At 41.5% G+C, this 23,476-nt stretch overlaps 1 pseudogene; it reads right to left on the bottom strand.

Annotated features, from left to right (window-relative positions):
* LOC110775151 (laccase-17-like) lies at positions 1-20,317 on the bottom strand (annotated as a pseudogene).
* Positions 20,318-23,476: the final 3,159 nt, after the last annotated feature.

Raw genomic sequence — 23,476 nt, 5'->3', positions numbered from 1 at the left:
TTAGTTTTCTCTTTCCTGAACCATGTTGTTGTGTGTTGCATATAACCCACTTCTACCCCGAGAAAATTTCTCACATTTCCCTCCACCACAATTGCACCGTTTTCCACCACCATGGGCTTTGAAAAAGTCGGTGCTCCCTTGGGCATTCTTCTCACAGTTTCCCTCCACCATGTCCTTTACACAATGGTGTGCTCCCTTCAGCACCCTTTGTATACCCTGCAAACACGCATCTTTTCCATCACCATGTGCTTTACAAAACAAGGTACTACCTTGAGCACCCTTTGAACAATTCTGGTACTTGCAACACCTACCGCACCCATGAGATATACAAAGACCTGCACGCCCTTTGGCACTCTTTGTGCATTCTTCCACCTTACATCCCTTACCTCCGCCATGCCAAATACAAAGCCCCGATTTTCCATGTGCTTCTTTAGAGCAACCTCCGGCATACCCACATCGTCGACCTCCACCATGTGAAATGCAACTATCAGTTTTTCCCTCAGCACTTTTAGTGCATCCTATGTGTTGGCACCTCCTTCCGCCACCATGAGCCTTGAAGTAAGCAGTACAATTGATTAACAATTCAAATAAAAAATCACAAATCAACAAAAACCCTAAATTAATTAGAACTCACTATAACCTCCAGATTTTGCATCAATAAGACCACTAAAAGGATCCTCATATCCAATAGGGACCCTAAGAACGTCGTGTAAACCAATAACCATCGTATAAATTACAATCGACATCAACAAATTCATCCACCACGAGAAAAAACAAGGCTAAAATCATAATTACATAGCACACACTGACAATGCTTCGTTAGTCGACGAGGAACCCAAGGATTTCTAGAGGCGGAGGGTGGGAAGCAAAGGATCTGCCATGGAGGTAGGAGTTGAGAAAAATCTGTTGTGGGGAAAGGACAAGAAAAAGGGTATAGAGGAAAAAAAGAAAAGGGGAAAAAAACGTTAACGTCAAACAGAGTTGTGGAAAATGGCCATTAAGGGTATATTGTGCACGTTTACAAAGGCGCAAGGGTATATGGTGAATAACTGAAACTACGAAAGTATTTGGTGAATAAAGTCAAACCTCATTAAATAGACAATCATGAACCAATGATAAAGTTGTAAATAGATTTGGAGGATGAAATTGGCATGGTTCGACAAGACGATGGATCATGGACACCGTGCATTGACATCATTTTAGAAATTTGGGACGATCCAACACGAGCTGACAGGTCGTCACACGCATTAATTACTTTTTAAAAATACTCCCTCCGTATTTAATTAAAAGATACAATTTAACTGTCATGTAGTTTTAGGAGGGTGTGTGAGTTTAATTTATTAAAATAAGATGAAAGTGGGGTATTGAGTTATTATTTTTATTGTAAGAAATTGATAGCGGGTTATTTATTTATTATAGTAAAAAGAGGATGTGAGGAAGTGTGAGGACCACAAGAGGGAGAGAAATATTAATATAATTGAAAGTGGGGACCATGACATGCCAAATAGAAAGTGTATCTTTTAATTAAATATGGCCGATTATGGAAAGTGTGTCTTTTAATTATATTATTCCTTCCGTATTTTAAAAAGAGATACACTTTATTTAAACGGCCGTATTTTAAAAAGAGATACATTTTCCTTTTTTGACTTGTTTTGGTCCCTACTTTCAATTATATTAATTTTTCTCTCTTACTTGTGGTCCTACACTTATTCACATCATCCTTTCACTAATCAATAATTCACCCACTACCCCACTTTTATCTTATTTTAATAAATTCAACTTACTCTCCTAAAACTATGTGCCGGTCAAAGTGTATCTCTTTTAATGAGGGGGTCGAAAAAGCACGAGGCTAATGCATGACCTCGTCCCTCGTGGGTGTGACGCTTCTTTTTGTCAAATCAAGTGTAATTGGATTTCCTGTGATTTTACACCCAATTGACTAGTAATATAGGAGTCGCCATTCAGTTTTTAACGACAATGAGAAAAACTTACAAAACCCGGTTATCGTGACATAAAAGGAGTGCAATTATGTTTGACCACTATGGTCGTAGGTTCCCTTGTGATCCCTGGTGGTGGGGATCGCTCAACGTACACCCGCAGGGTAGAGATTGAGGGTTCGGGGGACTGTAACTACCGAGAGGAGTACTCGCTCTTCGATAACTCCAGAGGCAGGATATCCTTACTAGCTCAGCATAAATAATTGAAGGGACATGCGTTAACTATTAAACTAATCTGAGTTGATTTTAATAATATGCAACATATAGTACTAGATCGAGCGCGATTATCTGATTTAGATTGTTTTAAGGGACCTAGCATGATAATCCAATTTCCCAAAAATAACATATTTATTAAGCGTGATCGAACAATCAGATTTTAGTTAGTTTAACAGTTCATAAAAGGGCGAAGAAAGCAATTAAAGCATGGAAAAGGGACACATTACGACGCACCCTTGAGAGGTGCGTCACGGTTCTCAGAAAACTAACCACTTTGACTTTGCTATTTCTCCTTTTATTTAACGAATCTCAAATTATGGGACGGGATACGTTCTGTTCGATTTATGGATCGATTGCGACAGAACGCGTGATCAGTTTTGCAGCGTGAGGCTTAGGCTTAGGGGTTTAGAGTCAATACTCAGAATATAATTGTGTATTGTTGTTGTTCTTTTCACGTCGAACTTAAGGGTCTATTTATAGGAAAGAGTTCGTGGAAAGATAGAATTGCAGAACTCTAATCCACGAGGAATTAGGAAAAAACACGTACCAGGTATTTTCAGCGCCCAGGCCTGGGCGCCGATGATTTCGGCGCCTAGAGCCAGGCGTTGAAAATAGGGTCTGGGCTGTTTTTCTTAGTCAGATTCGGATTCCTAGAATCCGGAGTATTTGAGATTTAATTGAGTCCTTTAGTGCGTATTAACCTTGTGACGGGATGCGTCTGGGCCCGTTACGAACTCTAGGCTCGTTAGGATTTTAATTAATACGTGACTCTTACTTTCGAATCATATTAGGAATAGGATTCTCTCGCAATTTCTATCTCATTTAGGATTTATGTTGGAGTGCAACACCTAATTCTGACAGGTTTCTATCTTTTATGACTTGCCACTTTTAACAACTACCTATTACGGCAGTTACTATTTTTAGCAGGTTTCCATAAATAGCAGGTTTCTATAAATAGCAGGTTTCGGGTGAAATGAAAAGGGGATTTGAGATTCATTATTTTATAGGAGATGCGTTGTAAAGTGGAGATTTACGTTTTCATCATCGAACCTTTCCCTTTCGGGAATGGGGACAAAAGTAGGTGTCTACAGTTAGCCCCCACTTTGACTGAGTCTCGGGATGAGACGATGGTCAAAGTACTGGACGGAGTGCGCCACACAAGCCATGGTGTATGTGATCTGTTTTGCAAGGGTCTCACGAGCCCCCGAGTGATAACATTTTACTTAAGGGTCATCACTTGAAATGTCGACATATCCCTCACGTGTCATTGGGATTTATCAACGGATAGTATAGAAACTTCCTCACTTTGTCATTGAAAGGATCTAAAGAAGTGTAGAAACTCCCTCACTTTGTCATTGGGAGTCGCTACAGATGTTTTCGAAATCAAAGCTATAAAGTGTAATTGGGCCTGGCCAAGCCCAACCACGAGGTAAAAATGTTTTTTTTTAAGATTCTCATTTTCAAGGCTAGTTAAACGAGAAAACCCCCTTGTTTTTATGGGACGTAAAATGAAGGAAAATCCAGCACATCGTTCTTTTTTGGAAAAACGGAAAACCAATCACATCGTTCTTTTTTGGAAAAACGGAAAACCAATCACATCGATCTTTTTTTGGAAAAACGGAAAACCAATCCTTTAATTTTTGGAAAAAGGGAAAACCAATTTCATCGTTCTTTTTTGGAAAAACGGAAAACCAATCCTTTAATTTTTGGAAAAAGGGAAAACCGATCCTTTAATTTTTGGAAAAAGTGAAAACCGATCCTTTAATTTTTGGAAAAAGGGAAAACCGATAAAGGTTATCGCTGCAGCGACTAAGGACCTGCGCGGTTAGTGACGCAGACCCCGCCGGCTAAAGATGGCGAGCCTGTCCGCTAAGGGTGGACACCCCGTCCGATAGAAGTGGACGAATCTATTTTTGAAATTTGAAGATAAGGACCTACGCGGTTTGTGACGCAGACCCCGCCGGCTAAAGATGGCGAGCCTATTTTGAATTTGAAGACTTCATTTTTCGAAAACTGAGGACCTGCGCGGCTAGTGACGCAGACCCTGCCCGTTGAAGGTGGGCGAGCCCATTTTGAATTTCTTTCTTTCTTTTCATTTTGCCTATGTAGAAGGGCTTTTGTGATTGCAACCTGTTGGTGGGTCGCAATATTTCCTGATTAGGTGTGTCCTATAAGTGGGCCCACACTGAGTATATTTCTGTTAGCGATATTTTTAAAATACCGTTTTTTTTTCTTTTCTTTTTTGAGATTATCCACACACGGGACTTGTGTATAGCGCAGCCCGGGAATGTGATTTTGATCGCGCGCTCTCTGTTAGAGTATACTTTTCGCGAGCCCCCAAGCACTCGGGCTTTGGTGGTCATTTTTTGCATACTTCACAACGTTTTTTAATCATGTTTGGGGTCGAGCTCGTATGTGCGAGCGACCTTTCATAGTGATGTGCTACTTTGGCGAAGTCATGGGGTGCGACTTCAGTCTTCGGGCGACGAAGTTTAATATTATTCGGTTCAGCTTGGCCCGATTTAACCCTTTGACAGAAAGACATTTTTTATTTGAGAAACCAACGACTTAACAACATTTTTGGTGTTTCGAAGAATGACCTTGATATTTTTTGTTTTGAAAAGTGTACATATATGTTTCTTGAGACAAGTCTAAGTTTCGACCAAGTTTTACCATTCACTTTTGCTATTTGGGAACTTAAAGGTGCTTTTGGGCTTGATCTTAATTGTACATAGGGCCTCGTGTCTAGCAACACGGTTTTATGTCTGTTCCTGTTCTGCGTTTTGTGAAATCTGGGCCTTGGGCTGCATTTTCGGCACCCAAGGCTGGGCGTTAAATATTTCGGCGCCCAGCTTCGGGCGCTGAAAGTCTTTTCCTGGCGAATTTTGACTTTCGGATTTCTTAACGCGTTTCCGAATTGGATCAGGATGTCACTTGATGCGCTCAGCTATATATAGGGGCTAGATACGTCCCTTATTTTCCATCACTCTCAATTTCCTTCTCTCTTTGTTGTGTTTTAATTACTCCCTGCTTTTGTCATGTCAATTCCCACTTTCTCACTCCAACGGGCTGTTAGGCGTTGGCTACGGGCCCTTAATCCTACAGAAAAGGCTTTATTGAAAGAATACCACTTAGAGGCACTTTTAGGCTTACAACAAATTAACATTGACTATAATTTTCTGCACGCAGCCCTAAGCTTTTGGGATTCTGATCATCATGTTTTTGTCTTTCGGGGCAACGAAATATGTCCTTTGCCAGATGAATTTGCTGCGATCCTTGGTTATCCTACTAATGCTACCCCTGCCACTCCTGGCACTATTGAAGAGAGTAAAACAACCATAGGGGCTTTCCTAGGACTAGATGCTAACATGCTTGCTGAAGTTGTTGTAGGTGATGAAGTTAATTTGGCAAAACTTGTAAAACACCATTTTAGGCCTAGTAAGAATATGACCGAACAGAAATTGAATATTCGAGCCCTTGTATTTTGCTTGTTGAATCATTATTTGCTGTCGAATAACAATGGCGAGTTCGGTGACATAAGGTTGATCCCCTTGATTAGCCAGATGGAAAGTTGTTATTCTATTATGCCGTTAGTTATTGCCGAGACTTTGCTGAGTGCGGATGAGCTGAAGAAGGATGCCAAATCTGAACATTTTAAGGGAAGCCCCCTATTACTGCAGGTAATCGATTTTTTCTTGGCACGTATACACGTTTTTTTTTTGCGTACAAATTTTTTATTCGTCCTGCCTTGGGGCTGAGTTTCAGCGCCCAGGGCTGGGCGCTGGAATTTTCGGCGCCTGGTCCTGGGCGTTGAAACTGCGCCCCAGGAACCATTTTCTTTTATTATTATTTTTTGATCGTGCCCGTTTTTGTAGATTTGGCTCGTGGAACGGCTTAGACTCTTGGAAGCTCCTGCCGATCCTAAACATTATCGCCCTATAGCCTTGGGTAATCGAAAATACTTGCACCAACGCCAGGACGAGGCCGAATGGACCTCCTTTTTTACTTATGGCATTTGTTCTATTAAGTGGGTGGTACCATGGTGGGGTTTGACTACTATGACGGGGGGTTCTGATGTATCGGTTTATGTTTCTTTGTTGGGGCTATCTCGTCCCATTTATATTTTCCCTTACCGAGTCATGCGTCAATATGGTTTAAGGCAGACTATCCCCTTTTCTGATACGGTACCACCTAAGGTAGCGGCCTTTTCACAAGCACGGGTTCTAGCGTGGGCTAAGTATTATGATGGTCTCCCGCGTTGGGCCGTAGCTACAAATGGCTTTGTGGGTCTTTCTGAAAACTACAAGTTGTGGATGAGCTCCGATGATAAAGCTGTGAGGACCGAGGCTCGAAATGGGGAGCCGGCTGAGCTTTTGATACCTCGTATTCGTGTTAAGTATGAGGGTCCTGATTCTGCCAAACCTCGTACCTATAGTATTAAGACTGTGAAAGCTCGTCCTGATCGAAAGCGAAAGGAAGTTCCTCCCCGTTCCAGTTTCAGGCCTAAAAAGATGCCTAACATGAAGGGGCCTGCTGTTGTTAAAAGAAATGCAAGCTCTCGCGGAGATCGTCGCCGGAACAATGTATGGGTTAGGAAGGCTCAGCCGCCTGTAGAAACAGTGGCTAGTCTAGTTGATGATAATAATCCTTCTCCCACCATTGTCTGTGCCCTTGAGGCTGAGCGGGCTATAACTGAGGATGTTTCTGAAGCCTTGGCATCTTTGGAGGTTAGTGTCCAGGAGCCGGTTCTTATGGAGATTGATATTGGGGCAGCGCAGAAGACTGTGGGGGTGGATCCTGCGAACATTGCCCTCTACAAGACTTTATTTGATGATCCGGAAGAACTAGAGTAGTGTAGTTCTTGCTAGGGTGTAGGTGCCCTTTATTTATTTCAGTTGTGTTTGTTTTTTCATTCCTTAGCACTTTGTTTTCCTTTTTATTATTTTTCAATAAAGGCGTATTTTATTTTTTCATTTTAATTTCTTGTTTCTCCTCCTTTTTTCATGTTTTTATATGTCTAACACTTTTTGCATAATTTATGTATGTTTGTTTTTTGATTGGACCGAATCCTTGGTAAGGATTGCCTATTATCTTGTCAGAATCAGGTCGCGCGGATTTCTGGCTAGAATAAGTTCTAGGATGCCAGATTTTAATAGATATGCCCTGAGGTGGTAGCATATTACTTAATCGGTCAAACGAGTGAAGTATTATCATTATTTTCGTCTGCCATTTTTTGTTTGCCGTAAGTCGCGTAAAAAAAATGAAATTCGACTACTTTTTGTATGGCTATATTTTTTGGTGAGCCTATTTGGATACATGTTGTACCCCCCAAGTGTTCGTTATTTTTCCGTTATGTGCGGATAAAATGACGAGCACTTCTAAAAAAATTTAGGCAGGCAGAGAGTTTCAACGCCCAGGCTGGGGCGTCAAAGATTTCGGCGCCCAGCCCTGGGCGCTGAAAATGACTTGGGCGGTCAATTTTGACGCTTTGCTTCACGTGTTCTTGCATTTATTTCTTCTTTTTCCTTTTTTAGTGCTTTGATTTTGCTCGTATTTAAAATCAATTTTGAGGCTAATTCGGGGGCTTTTTTGACTGTTAGCGTGAGATGCATTTTTGTCCGGATTAATTTTTTCTATCTGTGACTCGAGACGTCTTTGAAAATGGAGTTAAGGTGTGGAAGATATGAAAATCTTTGTGTAGGCTTTTTGGGTGGATTGAGGTGTGCGTTGTTAGTGAAGGGTATGATGGAATTATGTTTTATGAATCTGTTTTTTTGGTAATATTTGCATTGTTTTGGATTTTGATTTCCTTTGATTTTTTTGGGTTTCATGGATTGACTCTTGTGATAACACCGGTTGACTTTTTAGGTTTTTGGGGATATGAAGGGGATGGTGCGGTTTATTTTGTGGGTTTCGGGAACTGGTTCCCATAGCACTATTTCAAGACCGAATGGGCCTTGTTTGTTGGACCTAGAGTGGGCCGTCTCTTTATTTTTGCAAGTACATTTGGTGTTTACTTAGTGTTAGAATAAAATTTTACGAGAAATATTACGCCTTTATTAATTTGGAAAGTAAGGAAAACACACTGAAACAAACTTGACCTGTATTCTAAGGGGTCTTAGGACCATCTAAAGTCTTTATTATTTTTCTACCAATCTAAAGAACTACTAGGCGCTTTTTACTACGGTGCTCTATGTGGCTCAAGCCTTGGGTTTAGTCTCGTAAAACTTTGGTCCTTCACCGGTACTCATCTTGAATTCTATTCCTTTTGCATTGACCCACTGATATGTCTTCACCCATCCGTTCTCGATCTCTTCTAGTGTTGATGCAGGAGCGATTAACCGGGTTGGATCGAAACCTTCATCTTGTAGAGCTAGGGTAGTCGTCACAATCTCGTCCTCCATAGGCCTCGATTCGTTAAACAATGTCCATAGAGCCTGGTCGTCCAATATTTCAGTTGTTTTAGTCTTGGTGAGGTGGGGTGCCTCATCCAAGGTGTGGCAGTCATGGAAGATTTCAAATCCTAGTTTTAGCAAGCCATCCTGAACGAAGGGTTCAGGGAAATCACAGCATGGGTGTCCTTCTCCTTCCCGAACGAACATCCCGTTAAGGGTTCTTTGATATGGGGAAAGGAGGGTGGTTTGTTTGGCCTTGTTAAGGCGTAGCCTAGACAGGCGGTCAGCAATATCTTCCTCCGTTGGTTCATAGCCTAAGCCAAAGGGAGTAGATTTTTTGGGTAAAGGATGGAATGTGCATTCCTTCTTTCTTATGCCCAATGGGGTTCCAGGGAAATAACCTTGAGCTAACAGCATTCTAGGGATGACTCGAGATGCATGCGGGTCTAGGAATGCTGGATCATAATCTTCGATGAACTGGATTGTTTCTTCCATTTGAAACCCATAAAGGTCGTCTGCAGTTTTGGCCGTTCCATCCATAGTACAACTGACGTTGAGAGGAGGGGCGCGGATTTCTAGTATTACCCCGTTATGGTTAAGTTTAACCATTTGGTGCAAGGTAGAAGCCACACCTCCTAAGTCATGGAGCCAAGGTCGCCCCAAGAGGAGGTTGAAAGTGGGCTTGATGTCAATTATTTGAAACTCCGTGGTGCGTGCCACAGGCCCGGTTTGTATGGTGAGGTTGATTTTTCCCAACACAGGCCTTCGGGAGTTATCATAAGCTCGTACCCCTTGCGTGGAGGTTTGGAAGTCATCATTTCCTAGTCCCAAGCAATGGGCGGTTCGCAATGGGCAGACATTGACCGCCGAACCGTTATCTACGAGCGCTAGGGGGATGTTTTGTCCTTTGCATCCAACCACTAGATAAAGGGCTTTGTTGTGAGCACCCCCCTCTTTGGGCAAGTCTTTGTCAGTGAAAACTATGGCCTTTTCTCCGGCATCTCTCGTGACATGGCTAACCAGTGAGTCAGGTGTGATATATGTAGGTACTGAGATGAGGTCGAGTGAGCAAATAAGCTTTTCGCGATGTTCCTTTGAAGTACACATGAGATCCCAGATGGTAATTTCGGCTTTGGTTTTTTTTAGTTGTTTCAAGACAGGATTTTCAATGACTTCCGCGACGGTCGTGTGCCGTCCATTCTCAGGATTTTGCCTAACTGGGATATCGCCCATAGGAGGTGGGTGAATATCCGGTTGGTATATCCTTCCGGACCGGGTGAGGTTGTCGACCTCGGGCTCCTGAGGGGTGGTGTCAATGAGGGCATACCCGGGCCAAGTTTCAGTAAAGAGGTCCTGGCCCGACACTTGAGATAGGTAAATATCTTCAGCATCATCATTCCACACACCACATACTTCTCTCTCGATTCGATCCATAGGCACCACAGCGGGTGGTGCACCTTGGGGTTTAATGTACACCGTAGGGTCGAAGTTCTCATTTTCTGGTTGGTCGAGAGAGATGTGACAAGAGCCGAGTGGGCTCTTGTTGTTGTTGGGCTTGCCAACGTTAGGGAGAGGTATCACTTCATCCTCTATCATGTCCTGGATCGTATGTTTTAGATTCCAGCAGTTTTCGGTGTCATGCCCATTTCCTTGATGGAATTTGCAGTAAGTACCTTCGACCCAATATTTGTTCTTGACAGGAGGGTCACGGGTGGGGCCTATAGGTCTCAACTTTCCTTGATTGGTTAGCCTTTCAAAGGCTTGTACCAAAGTCGACCCGAGTGGGGCAAACTTTCGGTCTCGGACCCATCTTCTAGGGCTTCTTCGGGCGGGAGTCTCCTCTACGGCATGGACTTCTTGGGCTTGGGATGTGTTGCCCCTGTTGTAGGTATTGCTTTTATATGCGGGTTTACTTTGTATTGTTTTTGCGAGATCATCCTCGATCTTTATTCCCACATCATAAACTCTTTTGAAAGTGTCAAGTCCCAGGTACCTAAGGTGATGTCTGTAGGCCGGGTCCAGGTTGTCAATGAATTTTTGGACCAATTCTGTTTCGGGAGGCCTATTGATTAGCTGGGCCGCCTGATCCCTCCATCTAGAAAAGTAGGTTGTGAAACCCTCATTTTTCTTTTGGAAGAGAACTTCCAGCTCGCGCATGGTGACTTGAAAATCCATGTTCGACGAGTATTGCTTGATGAAGACATTGACAAAGTCTTCCCAAGTGGGGAAGAGCTTAGGGTCCTGGTGATAGTACCATTTGAGCGGCACAGGTTCCAAGGACAAAGGAAAGGCAGGTAAATACATGGACTTGTCCACGCCTTTCAAGTTCATGGCATTCACAAAGCTCAATAGATGATCACGGGGATTGTCCGTGGCTTTAAACTTTGGTAGGTCAGATGAACTAAACTTTTCTGGTAGTTTGCCAGGAAAAGGTTCAGGATCGAGGAGAAGTACTTTCTCCCCTTGGTTTGCTGTAGGACCATTTTTTCAATCCTCTTCTCGTTATCGAGGTCATTTTTGGCTTGTGCAGCCGCTAAGGCTTCGTTTTCCATTTTCAGTTGGCCCATGAGTTGGGTCATTTGAGCCATCTGCTCTTGCAATTCTTCGATGGACATGTTTGAGGGTGCGAATCGAGGTTGGGGAAGCGGAGATCCTTGAAATGAGGGATGACGGACGGAGCTTGGAGTCACTAAACCTGGTGCTGGCGATGTATCTTCGAGGCGCACTAACCGTTGATTTCCTGATCGGCACCAAGTGGCAGGACCAGTCCTATGCATAAGATAAGCTAAAGTTTAGGTCCCAAAGTTTCAAGTGTTACTTATTCTAGACTTCGACTCTCTCTATTGGTTTTTCACTCTTTCTTTTGTTGGTACACTTTTTAGTTTTTTCTTTTGGTCATTCTTTGGATTTTCGAAACACTTGCCCGTGTGACATTCATAATTATTAGCATGTTCGGTTTTTAGTGCCGAGCATTGTCGTCGTAGGAGGCCTAACAACGACGCAAAGAGTTATTAATTTTTTACGAGTCGCTTTTGAAATCGAGTGCTTTTCTTACACCCCCGTAGTAATTCTTTTTACGAACGTTTTTTTTTTGTGCTACGTATTTTCCTTTTGCGCGGGCACCGAGGCTGCTGCGCCTGACCAGAAGGCCAAGAAGCAACTTCAGCGCCCAGCGTAGGGCGTGAGAAATTCTGACGCCCAGCCAGGGGCGTTGAAAATGCGTTACTGGCTGGTTCTCGTTTTCTGTTTGCGTCTACTTTTGTTTACGCGACTTCGATCTTGCGTGCTTGCCTAATAACGTCCTTTACGCGTTGTGCAGCGTTTTGTGGGATTCGTTACAGGCCATCCCGAGCGTCGCTTATTTTTGTGGCGATCGTTCGGGCTTGCGGAACACGTGTTTCGGTATAACTCTTTGGCAAATTGGTTTATGAATGTTTGGGCAATTTTTAAGGTCGTTGGTTTTTCTAGGACGGTTTGTCACACATAATCATATATTTCGCTACACATAACTAACATTCCATCATGCGGCAATAATAATATGTCACGTAGTTTATGATAGGCTTCTATGGGTAGTTATTTGCGCCTGGCTTGGTACCGCTTCTATCGTAGATCCAACACATGCCCCGGTCGAGGTAGTGTCTTCAGCAGACGAATTTCGCTCAAGAGGCCAACCCGCAAGTGCAAGCCAAGGGGGCATGCAGGCGAGAGGGACCTAATGGGCGAGCGATTGGGTTTGGGACGGGTGTACTACTAGCGAAAGTGCCGAGTGGACAACATTCGAAGCGTAAGCACCCCCCGGTTGGCGATGGGTATCCTTAGTCCCAACTCCCAAGATGAAACACCAAGGGAGCCAAGATTCGTTATGCGGTTCTGTCCGTTCACATTAATATGCTGATTTTCAGGTCGTCCCAACTTTATTGGGAAATAAACGCGGGGTAGTATCGTTTCACCCTTCGGCTATTTTGATTACCTACAAGCACGAGTATTTCCTTCACTATCCCCGGCGGAGTCGCCACTGTGAGGGGGTCGAAAAAGCACGAGGCTAATGCGTGACCTCGTCCCTCGTGGGTGTGACGCTTCTTTTTGTCAAATCAAGTGTAATTGGATTTCCTGTGAGTTTACACCCAATTGACTAGTAATATAGGAGTCCCCATTCAGTTTTTAACGACAATGAGAAAAACTGACAAAACCCGGTTATCGTGACATAAAGGGAGTGCAATTATGTTTGACCACAATGGCCGTAGGTTCCCTTGTGATCCCTGGTGGTGGGGATCGCTCAACGTACACCCGCAGGGTAGAGATTGAGGGTTCGGGGGACTGTAACTACCGAGAGGAGTACTCGCTCTTCGATAACTCCAGAGGCAGGATATCCATACTAGCTCAGCATAAATAATTGAAGGGACATGCGTTAACTATTAAACTAATCTGAGTTGATTTTAATAATATGCAACATATAGTACTAGATCGAGCGCGATTATCTGATTTAGATTGTTTTAAGGGACCTAGCATGATAATCCAATTTCCCAAAAATAACATATTTATTAAGCGTGATCGAACAATCAGATTTTAGTTAGTTTAACAGTTCATAAAAGGGCGAAGAAAGCAATTAAATCATGGAAAAGGGACACATTACGACGCACCCTTGAGAGGTGCGTCACGGTTCTCAGAAAACTAACCACTTTGACTTTGCTATTTCTCCTTTTATTTAACGAATCTCAAATTATGGGACGGGATACGTTCTGTTCGATTTATGGATCGATTGCGACAGAACGCGTGATCAGTTTTGCAGCGTGAGGCTTAGGCTTAGGGGTTTAGAGTCAATACTCAGAATATAATTGTGTATTGTTGTTGTTCTTTTCACGTCGAACTTAAGGGTGTTTTTATAGGAAAGAGTTCGTGGAAAGATAGAATTGCAAAACTCTAATCCACGAGGAATTAGGAAAAAACACGTACCAGGTATTTTCAGCGCCCAGGCCTGGGCGCTGATGATTTCGGCGCCCAGAGCCAGGCGTTGAAAATAGGGTCTGGGCTGTTTTTCTTAGTCAGATTCGGATTCCTAGAATCCGGAGTATTTGAGATTTAATTGAGTCCTTTAGTGCGTATTAACCTTGTGACGGGATGCGTCTGGGCCCGTTACGAACTCTAGGCTCGTTAAGATTTTAATTAATACGTGACTCTTACTTTCGAATCATATTAGGAATAGGATTCTCTCGCAATTTCTATCTCATTTAGGATTTATGTTGGAGTGCAACACCTAATTCTGACAGGTTTCTATCTTTTATGACTTGCCACTTTTAACAACTACCTATTACGGAAGTTACTATTTTTAGCAGATTTTGTAGGATCTAAACTTAGATTAAACATCTTATATTGACTGAGTTGAACTTGTAGAAGGATGTTTTCATTTCTAATTTTTTCGAATGACTCATTAATAGAGGTATTTCTATCTAGTAATTCAAAGAACCTGCCTTGGACATCAGATCGAATATTGTTCAGATAATTTATGTGGTCTTTACTGAGTTCCAAGGCTCTATCACTTTGTGCTTTTAATATACTTAGCTTTTTGTAATCATCTAGAGTTTCTAGCAACAGTTCAATCAGTTTTGACTTTGAGAGACACTGAAGAGTGGAGGAACTTACTTCTTCTGATGGAACTTGATCAGTTCCTTCTGTTCTAGCCATAAGGCAAAGATTTGCAGTTTCTTCATTTGGTTGTTCCTCATCGTCTTCTGAGTCTGTTGCTTCGCCCCATGCAGCTATCATGGCCTTCTTGAAGTTTGGTCTGTTGAAGGTAGACTTGTTAAAGCGATCTTTGACCTGTTCCTTCCCTTTTCCTCTGGTCTTGTCGTTCTCCCACAGAGGGCATTCACGAATTTGATGATCAGTTTCTCCACATTTGAAGCAACCTTGCTCAGTTTTGGAACTAGTGATTTTCTTGGCAAAGTTCCTTCCTTTCTGGTTTCCTGGTTTGAAGTTCCTATAGAGCTTTCTCATTCTTCTGACCAGCATGGCAGCCTCTTCTTCATCTGGTTCAGATTCATCGAGTTCCTCAGCCTTTAGAGCAAGTCCTCGACTTCTTGAGCTCTCAGGAACAGCAGCTCCAAGATGCAATTCGTGTGTCATCAAGGAACCAGCAAGTTGTTCAATGTTGAACTTGGTGAAGTCCTTGGTCTCAAACAGTGCAGTGACCTTTGTTCTCCAACGATCATCTTGTGGCATGCTTCTTAGTATTTTTCTTACCTGTTCATCTGTGGGAATGATTCTACCAAGAGAAACTAATTCATTGGTTATGTTAGTAAATCTAGTGAACATTTCTTGAATAGTTTCTTTTGGAAGCATTTCAAATCTTTCATATTTAGACATCAAAAGGTCAATTTTGGAACGCTTAACTTCATTAGTTCCTTCGTGGGTTACTTGAAGTAGTTCCCAAATCTGTTTTGCGTTCTTGCACCCCATGACTCTGTTGTGTTCATGAGGTCCAAGCCCACAATGCAAGATTTTGACAGCCTTGGCATTCATCTCATATTTATCAAAGTCTTCTTTAGAAAATTCAGACATTGGTTTAGGAACTACCTCGTTTTCAGCATTGGTCTTTGTTACCTCGAAGTCTCCAACTTCAATTACACGCCAAACTTGGTAATTTTCAGCTTTGATGAATATCTCCATTCTATTCTTCCAGTATGAGTAGAACTTGCCATTGAACATAGGTGGCCTTTGTGTCGAGTAACCTTCTTCCAGTTTCTCTTGTGAGTTCATACTTTCAGGAACTTGACTCAAACAGGGTTTCCTGTGTTTTAGTGAGTACTGGCTCTGATACCAACTGTTATTCCAGTAGGAACACGCACAAGAGGGGGGGGTGAATTGTAATTAGAACTTTGATAAAGTTTCTTGCGGAACTTAAGAAACAATCAAGGAACTGAGAATAGAGAAGACAATAACAACAATTGTGAAAACTTCTTGACACTAATCAAGAAGAGAATTCTTTTATTATAGTAATGCCTCGATTACAATAATCTCTCCAACACAAGTTCCTCTCAAACTTGTGTTCCTCACAGTAATCTACTCTGATTACAGCTCTTTCACTTCTCTCTCTCAGACTTAAACTCTAAGTCTCAACAAGATAACTCTATCCTTACTAATACCAAATACAATTCGTGTTTGGATAACTCTAGATATTAATGATGCTTTTGTGTATATATGTCACTTAGGAACTTAGGATTAACTAGGACACAAACTGTTTTTAGAAAAATCTTTGACAATGCGTTTTTAGGAAAGCAAGAACTCTTAGAAAGTTTGTGTGTTTTTTTTCAGAAAACTTCTTGGCCTTATATAGAGTTTTGTCCTTAGGGTTTGTTCCCTTCAAAAACTCAACTGCCAACAACTGACACTTTGATTTTCACGTCCCTAGACTTGAGGAACAAGGGGAGACCACTTCCCACACAACTTCCTCAACTGCTGGACGTGTTTAAGACTATGTCAATCACTGAAAAATGTTTATTTATTTTGTTAAAATAAATAGGAGAAGTTTTAGGAAGATAAAAACTGTTTTTATTTAAGTAACAGAATGTGATGAAAATCTTATTCTTATTAAATAGGAAAAGATATTTTATTTAAAAGTGTTTTCCTTAAAACTGTGTGTTGCTTGATATTTTTGACAAAAACACACGAGTAATCCAAGTTCTTCTAGTTCCTTATATACTACTTAGCATATTAATATATTACATATAGTCTAAGCAAGATAAACTACCTAGACATATATGTCTTTCCTTTGGTGAGGCATTCAACTCTGAAGCTTCACTTGTTCCAGCTCAGGAACAATAATGAGTTCCTCTTTTGTTTAAATAGGAACTCGTTGCCATGAGTCTGTAATAGTTCTTGTGGATATTCGGAACTCTTGATATGTAACTGTGTTGCTCCTCTTGTGACTTCAAACTGGAACAAATACAACTTCCAGCTCTGGAACTCCAGTGACTGTTCCAAGTGTACATCAGGAACTTCACCAGCTTATTCAAGTTCCTATCCTAATAGAAACTTGGGCATTTACCTGTTCAAAGTCATTTAGCAACCATAATCAGGAAGTTTGCAATATGTGTGTGTGTCATCAACCAAAACTTAGGAACAACAGACCCCCATTTATAAATTCCTGGATCCGCCCTGCATGAACCATACCCCTGTATCATAAGTAACAAATACTGTATTATTTAGTGCATCTTTCTTATTCGTAATTGTAATATATTAGCATTAAATTATCTTGTTTTGTGACAATTAAATAAGCATGAAATTAAATGATCTTCATGAAAATGATTGCTTCATATATAAGAACTGTATTGCTTTATAGTAAATCTTAGGTTAATGTTGACACTTGTTTTAGTTGTCATAGAGTTACTTTGTCCATTAATAGTTGGTCAATATTATTAATAATTTGTCAAAAACTACCTTATAAAATTTTATGTTATAAGATATTACATTTTCTCGAATTATAAACATTAACTCAAAATTGCGTTATTGACTTTACCATAAGCATTTTACTGTCATTTAATTACTCAATCTCGTGAGATGTCACATGAGATACGCCTAATAAAGTCAACCCCATAATCTTGAATCAATGTTCATAATCCGACCAAAAAAAATTCTTACAACATAAAAATATTATAAGGTAGTCATTTGCAGCAATTTTTTATGAAGCAGTTTCTCACAAACTCAATTTCATAAAGTAGTTTTTTGACGATTTGATTAACAGCAAACACAATTCTTATTTACATAGGGTGTACGATAAATATTGTACACCGGAGTTAAAAGTTGACGTAAAATGCTTAAAAATTACCCTTATATATGTAAAAGTTATCTACTTTTTAGTAATAAAAAATTTCATTTTAATAAAAAAATATTTCTTCAAAATCACTAATAATGTATAAAGTTAATCATTTAACACTTTAAAATGTTTATCTATTACTACTTTTTTAATAACATAAAAGTTAGAGAAAACTGGGTAAAAATTAGAGAAAACTGGGTAAAAATTATGTTGGTGCACAATAAATTTATTGTGCACCTTGTGCATGCAAGACCTTTTGAACAACAAATTATGGTTATATTAAAAGGATTTTGTAATAAAATGGTTTGGGATGAACCATGGCCTTGGCAGGACCCCTATATCCGCCCGGGCATGAAATAAGGACGTGCGTATATAGACTGAGCATAAAGTATTTTCTGGCTTTTAATTTACTCACTAAAACTAATGCTAAAAATAATCACTTATTAGTTCTTTCTCTAATTAGTCCATATCCATATCAAATCACTTTTTAGTTCTTTCTCTAATTAGTCCATATCCATATCAAATTTGATTAGAGACGGAAATAGAGCATCCCTATACAAATGGGTTAAATTTGAAATGCAATTTTGGAAACTACTCTGTATATTAATTATTTGAGATGGAATTTTGGCATGTCATATCCATATACAAGTTAGAGACAAAATTTTAGTGATGAATCTCATGTTTGAAATGCTTATAATGTCCATCTCTAATAATTATATAATTTTATAATGAAAACTATCTACGAGACTAGGACTGAATGTAATTACTTATACTAACCTGGATTATCAGCTGTGAATCGAACAGCGACCCAACCACCGGAAGGCACAGCAACAGTGTTTCGTTCAACAGGGTCAAGAAGATTGTAGTTGGCAGGATCTTTGTTAGGGTTAAAGTTACCAAAACCTTGGCCAACAACATAGACATTGTAGCCATGGAGGTGAAGAGGGTGACTTTCAGCACTAATAATGCTAGTGTCCTGCATAACAAGCTCTAGATTTGTGTTATATGGGATCACAAAAGTCTTAGTACCATTCATCACATTGGTGTTGTTAGGGGGTGTGCCTGTGTAGTTAAACTGTTTTAGAGGGATTTGAGGGAAATCAGTTGAGAAAACACCATTATTTTGTCCAAAGAATTGAAGTAGGATTGAAGTAGAGCAGTTGATGGAAGAGCCATAGAAATGTTGTTCACAGAGGCAGAGAATTTGGTACGGTTATTAGGCCCCTGACATGTTTGGTTGTTAGGGCAAGGAGTGGTTCCAACTTCCAAGTCCTACTGTGAAGAAGAAATGCTTATCAACCTTTTTTGGGACATTAACAGGATATCGAGCATTGTTCAAACACGGGAACTTGCTACTGAAGTTGGCAACAAACGAAGTGTCATTGATGGAAGGAAGCTGAGGGAGATAATTGGATGTAACATTAATGGTGTTGATGTTGTGAATGGATGACCTTTCGTAGTCTAAAATAGCTGATGCGGTGGTGTTGTCAAAGGTGCCACTACCAGTGAAGTAGGGGCTCACCGCCATACATAAGGTAAGTGGAATGACTTGGAATAGGCTTGGTTTTAAGGAGTACATTGGTGGTTTGGCCAGGTGTTATGAGAAGAATGTCAGTTTCAAATGGCTTTACATAAAGAGCATCTGCTTCAACCACTGTCATACTGTGGTTTGCTATACTGAAGAACAAGTCGTCATTGAGTGCAGCATTGATCAAACGCAACAGATATGTTTTTCCTGGCTTCACCTTTAACTTGTATGTATCTGCCAAACCTAATATATAGTAATATAGCCAAATGAAAATCAGTAACTTCTCATAAGAAATTAAAAATGTACGTACGTTCTGCTTTTTATGTAAATAACCAATTAATCCTCTGTAGGCTGTAGCTGTATATATATAGTGCACCTTTAGCTTTGATGCATGAATTGTATAACGGCCCTGGAAATCCATTGAAAGTGTAGGCATCAGACACGTTAGGGCCTCCTCCGCTTTCACGGATAACAGCTTCAGTGTCGTTGTTCCACCATTCTCCTACACATTTGATTAATTAGTATCATATATTTTACTTAATTAATTAAAGATTAAGGGGTAACAAAAAATAAAAGAATTGAATACCAAAGATGATGGTTTTCTGCCCATGAGGCTTCATTTCTCCTAGGGAGGATGATAAGAGGTCCATAAACAGTAGCTCTTAGCCATGAGATATGAGATATGAGATATGAGATATGTGCATGCCAGAAAAGAGTCCCTCTTTGTCCTTTCACTGTGAAGTTGTACACATATTTGTGGTTACTCTGAATTGGACATTGTGTTATGTATGCCGGACCATCTGCCCATTGACTCCCTATCTGTCGGATTCCATGCCTGTATATTATGTTTCATCATTAATTAGGAAATTAGTCAAAATTATTAACTTACATAATTGTAATCAATAATGGTTAATTGTTCAAATTTACCAGTGGATGGAAACGTTACGTTGTTTTGGACATGGTTTACAACTTTGACAACAACTTGATCGCCCTCTCTAGCAACAACTGGAGGCCCAGGGAACTTGCCGTTGACAGTGATGGCGGTCTTTGTCTTGCACAAGTGTGTCACATTTTGCAACTTTATCTACAAATTAACATCGTACCGAGTAATTATAAAACATTTTACCTTTATACTTGCTATAAGGTATTCAATTATGCAATATCAAACATAATAATTAAGATAACTTAATCATATATATAAATGATGATCATGTCAATAACTTAGTCATACATACATCAAACGTATAGTGCCTAGTTACTCCATGACAATGCCAAACGTTGGCAAGGAAAATAAAAATGGATGCAGCAATTGCTGCTGAGATAATACTAAAAGCACTCATCTTCTCGACTGATGATAGATTTATGATACTATTAGTTTTGTAAGGTGTGCTTAAGTGGGAGTTTAGGACAGTTGTTTATATACAAGTAACAAGATTAGGAGTTGGGTTGAGTAAAATTAGGTGTTTGGAATTCTAGATAAGGTCTCTTTCACCATATGTATTGATCGAGTGCTATTCAAGTCAATAATAATAATAATAATAATAATAATAATAAACGTTTAGAGTGAAAAAAGGGGCGATTAGGGTGCGCTAATGGCCGTTTAGGGCATTTTCCACGGCCATCTCCGACGGCTTTTCCGGCACGGCGAAGTTTCGCAGCGGCGCGCAGGGCTCAGGCAAGGTTTATGCTGCGGTTACTGGCGGTTTTTCAGGCGGTTAACACGACGTTTGGGTGCAGTTTCGGTGATATTCTGGTGCAGTTTCTGGTGCGGTGTTTCTGGGTTGTGGTTACAGCGAAGACCGAGGCTGTTTATAAGGCAATTACCGGCGAGTTTGGCAGGCGGTTTTGGGCGTTTCTTGATCAATTCAGGCGAGTTGTTGGTTTCTTAGTCGTTTCAGGCGAGTTTCCGGAGACATTCAAGCTGTTACGTGGAGTGTGTTTGGTGTTTGGGTTCGCTGCTATTACGTGGGTTTCTGAACGGCTGCTTCCTTTGTCCGACGACCTTGGAAGAGCTTCCAGTTGGGTGATCGTCGCATCCTCATTTTTGAATATATATCATATCTCAGATTAGTGAGAATTCGCTGGAGTATTGTGCATTGCGCATTGTGTAGTGCGAATTCGCTGATTGTCTTGTGAATTCAGTATTTTGTGTGTCGTGATTTTGTGGCTGGAGAATTGTGGTTCGTTCCTTTGTGAATTGGGGTTGGTAGGGTGCTGGGGTTCTTGTTATTTGTTCGTTGACAAGCAGGTTGCAGAAGGGTGTAGCTTTCTTTAAAGTCAAAAGTTGTGTTGCGGTGGTGGAGACTAGTTTTCTCGGCGTTGTGTTGAGGTTAGTGGGGCAGTTCACCGGCAGTTTTTGGTGCAGTTTTTGGTGCAGTTTCCGGCAGTTTTTGGTGCAGTTTACCGGCAGTTGTTTTGGTGCATTTCCGTTCGACGTTCGACGGGGAATTTTGGTGAGTTCCGTTTCAGATTCAGTGCGGTTGAAGTGCTTTGATATGGCGGCTTCCGTGGAGAAGTTTCATTGCCCTTTTGTGGGTCTTAGCGGGTGCCAGGATGGAGGTGGGCGTGGTTTGGTGAGGAGTTCTCTGATCACTCACTTACGGGATCGTCATTGTTGCACTGGTGTGCGGGATGTAACCCGTCATTCCCTTACCACCAATTTGCAGGTTTTTACTACGGCTGAGGTGACCTTTCGTCGTATGGGAATTTGGCTATGTGGAGATTGTTTTAGGACGCATACTCATCGTATTAGGTGTCGACATGGCAGTGGTTCTAGTACGGTTTTTGTGGACCCACCTGATTCTGGGGATGGTACTATTCGTTTTACTCTCTACGGTATTCAAAAACCACAAGCTCCTGCTTCCGAGCTGTCTACTTCTGAGGCGCCTCGAGAACATCATTTTTCTTTTGATGTTGCTCTTCTAAACACTTTATGGTCTAAGCGGCTGCGTTCTGTGAAATCCATCCCTCCCAAATGTCGTTTGGGTTTTTCGCGAGTTCTGAAAGGGGCGCTTGATAAGCTGATTTGCAGACCAGATGACATCGCTTGTTGGGTTCAGTTGCTCGTGTTACCTCTTTGTGTCCTCAAGACTTTTTCTCCACGAAGTAATCGTGAGTGTTCCTCCGGTGTTAGGCGGCGACAGCAGGAAGAGAGTATCACCTCTGCTATTCGTTCTTGGGGTGTGTCTGGTGGTTCTGAGCAACTTGTCATAGACACATTGGCTAGCGTGTCTCCCCCTCTATTGGATGTTGACGAAGACCATGATTTAGCAGAGCGTAATATTATGCAATGCAAGAGAAAGATTTCTGACGGTCACTACACTGCTGCCGTTAGGGTTCTTTCTTCCTCAGGTCTTGCCCCTTACAATGATGCTACTCTTGCAGATTTGCAAGCAAAGCATCCTTCCGTTCCGGTCCCTACCTTACCGGATATCCTTGTTGATCATCACCTTACTGCTTCCTCCGCTGTTGTTTTGGAGCAGATTAAGGGCTTTCCGCGTGGTACTTCGTGCGGTAGAGATGGCTTGCGTGCTCAACACCTTTTGGATTGCTTGGGTGGTGCTGCTATAGCTGTTTCTGATGAATTGGTGGATGCTATCACTCAGGTAGTTAATCTCTTTCTTGCTGGAAAGTGTCCTGCTGAGCTTGGAGGATACATTGCAAGTGCTCCTCTTACGCCACTTGTTAAGCCTGGTGGGGGTATTCGGCCTATTGCTGTGGGCACTATTTGGAGGCGCCTTGTTTCTAAGGTCGGGGCTGCTTTGATTGGTCCGCGTTTAGGAAACTACTTTGGAGGTCTTCAGTTTGGAGTTGGAGTTCCAGCAGGTGGTGAGGCCATTCTCCATGCTGTCAATCGGTTGGTTGAGGCTCGTGGGGCCGATGTTGGCCTCTCTATGTTATTGGTGGATTTTCAGAATGCGTTCAATTTAGTTGATCGATCGGCTTTGTTGCGTGAGGTTCGGCTACATTGTCCTTCTCTTTCGCGTTGGGTTGAATTCTGCTACTCTTCTCCAGCGCGGCTGTATTATGGGGAGCATACCTTGTGGTCTTGTCAGGGTGTGCAGCAAGGGGATCCTCTCGGCCCTTTGCTTTTTTCTCTGGTTCTACATCCATTGGTGTGTCGAATAAGAGACTCATTTGATCTATCTCTTCAGGCTTGGTACTTGGACGATGGCACTATCGTTGGTGACACTTTGGTGGTTGGACAGGTCTTGGAGTTGATTTTGGAGGAGGGTCCTCATTTAGGTCTCCATGTTAATGTTGAGAAGACGGAGGTTTTCTGGCCTTCGGAGGACCCACGCCGTCGTCTAGAGGGTGTCTTTCCTACGGATATTGCTCGTCCTGCGCTTGGTGTTAAGTTGCTTGGTGGCCCAGTCAGTTCGGATTCCTCTTTTTGTAAGGAGTTGGTTTCGCAGCGTGTGTCGAAGACTGTTGTATTGATGGATGCTGTAGCCAAGCTTAATGATCCCCAGTGTGAGTTGTTGCTTCTTCGTGCGTGTACTGGAGTTTCTAAACTCTACTTTGCTAT

The sequence above is a fragment of the Spinacia oleracea genome, chromosome 6 (genome assembly GCF_020520425.1).
Source record: "Spinacia oleracea cultivar Varoflay chromosome 6, BTI_SOV_V1, whole genome shotgun sequence".
NCBI lineage: Eukaryota > Viridiplantae > Streptophyta > Magnoliopsida > Caryophyllales > Amaranthaceae > Spinacia > Spinacia oleracea.
The sequence above is the reverse complement of the archived record's forward strand: the minus strand, read 5'-3'. Positions and strand labels throughout refer to the sequence as shown.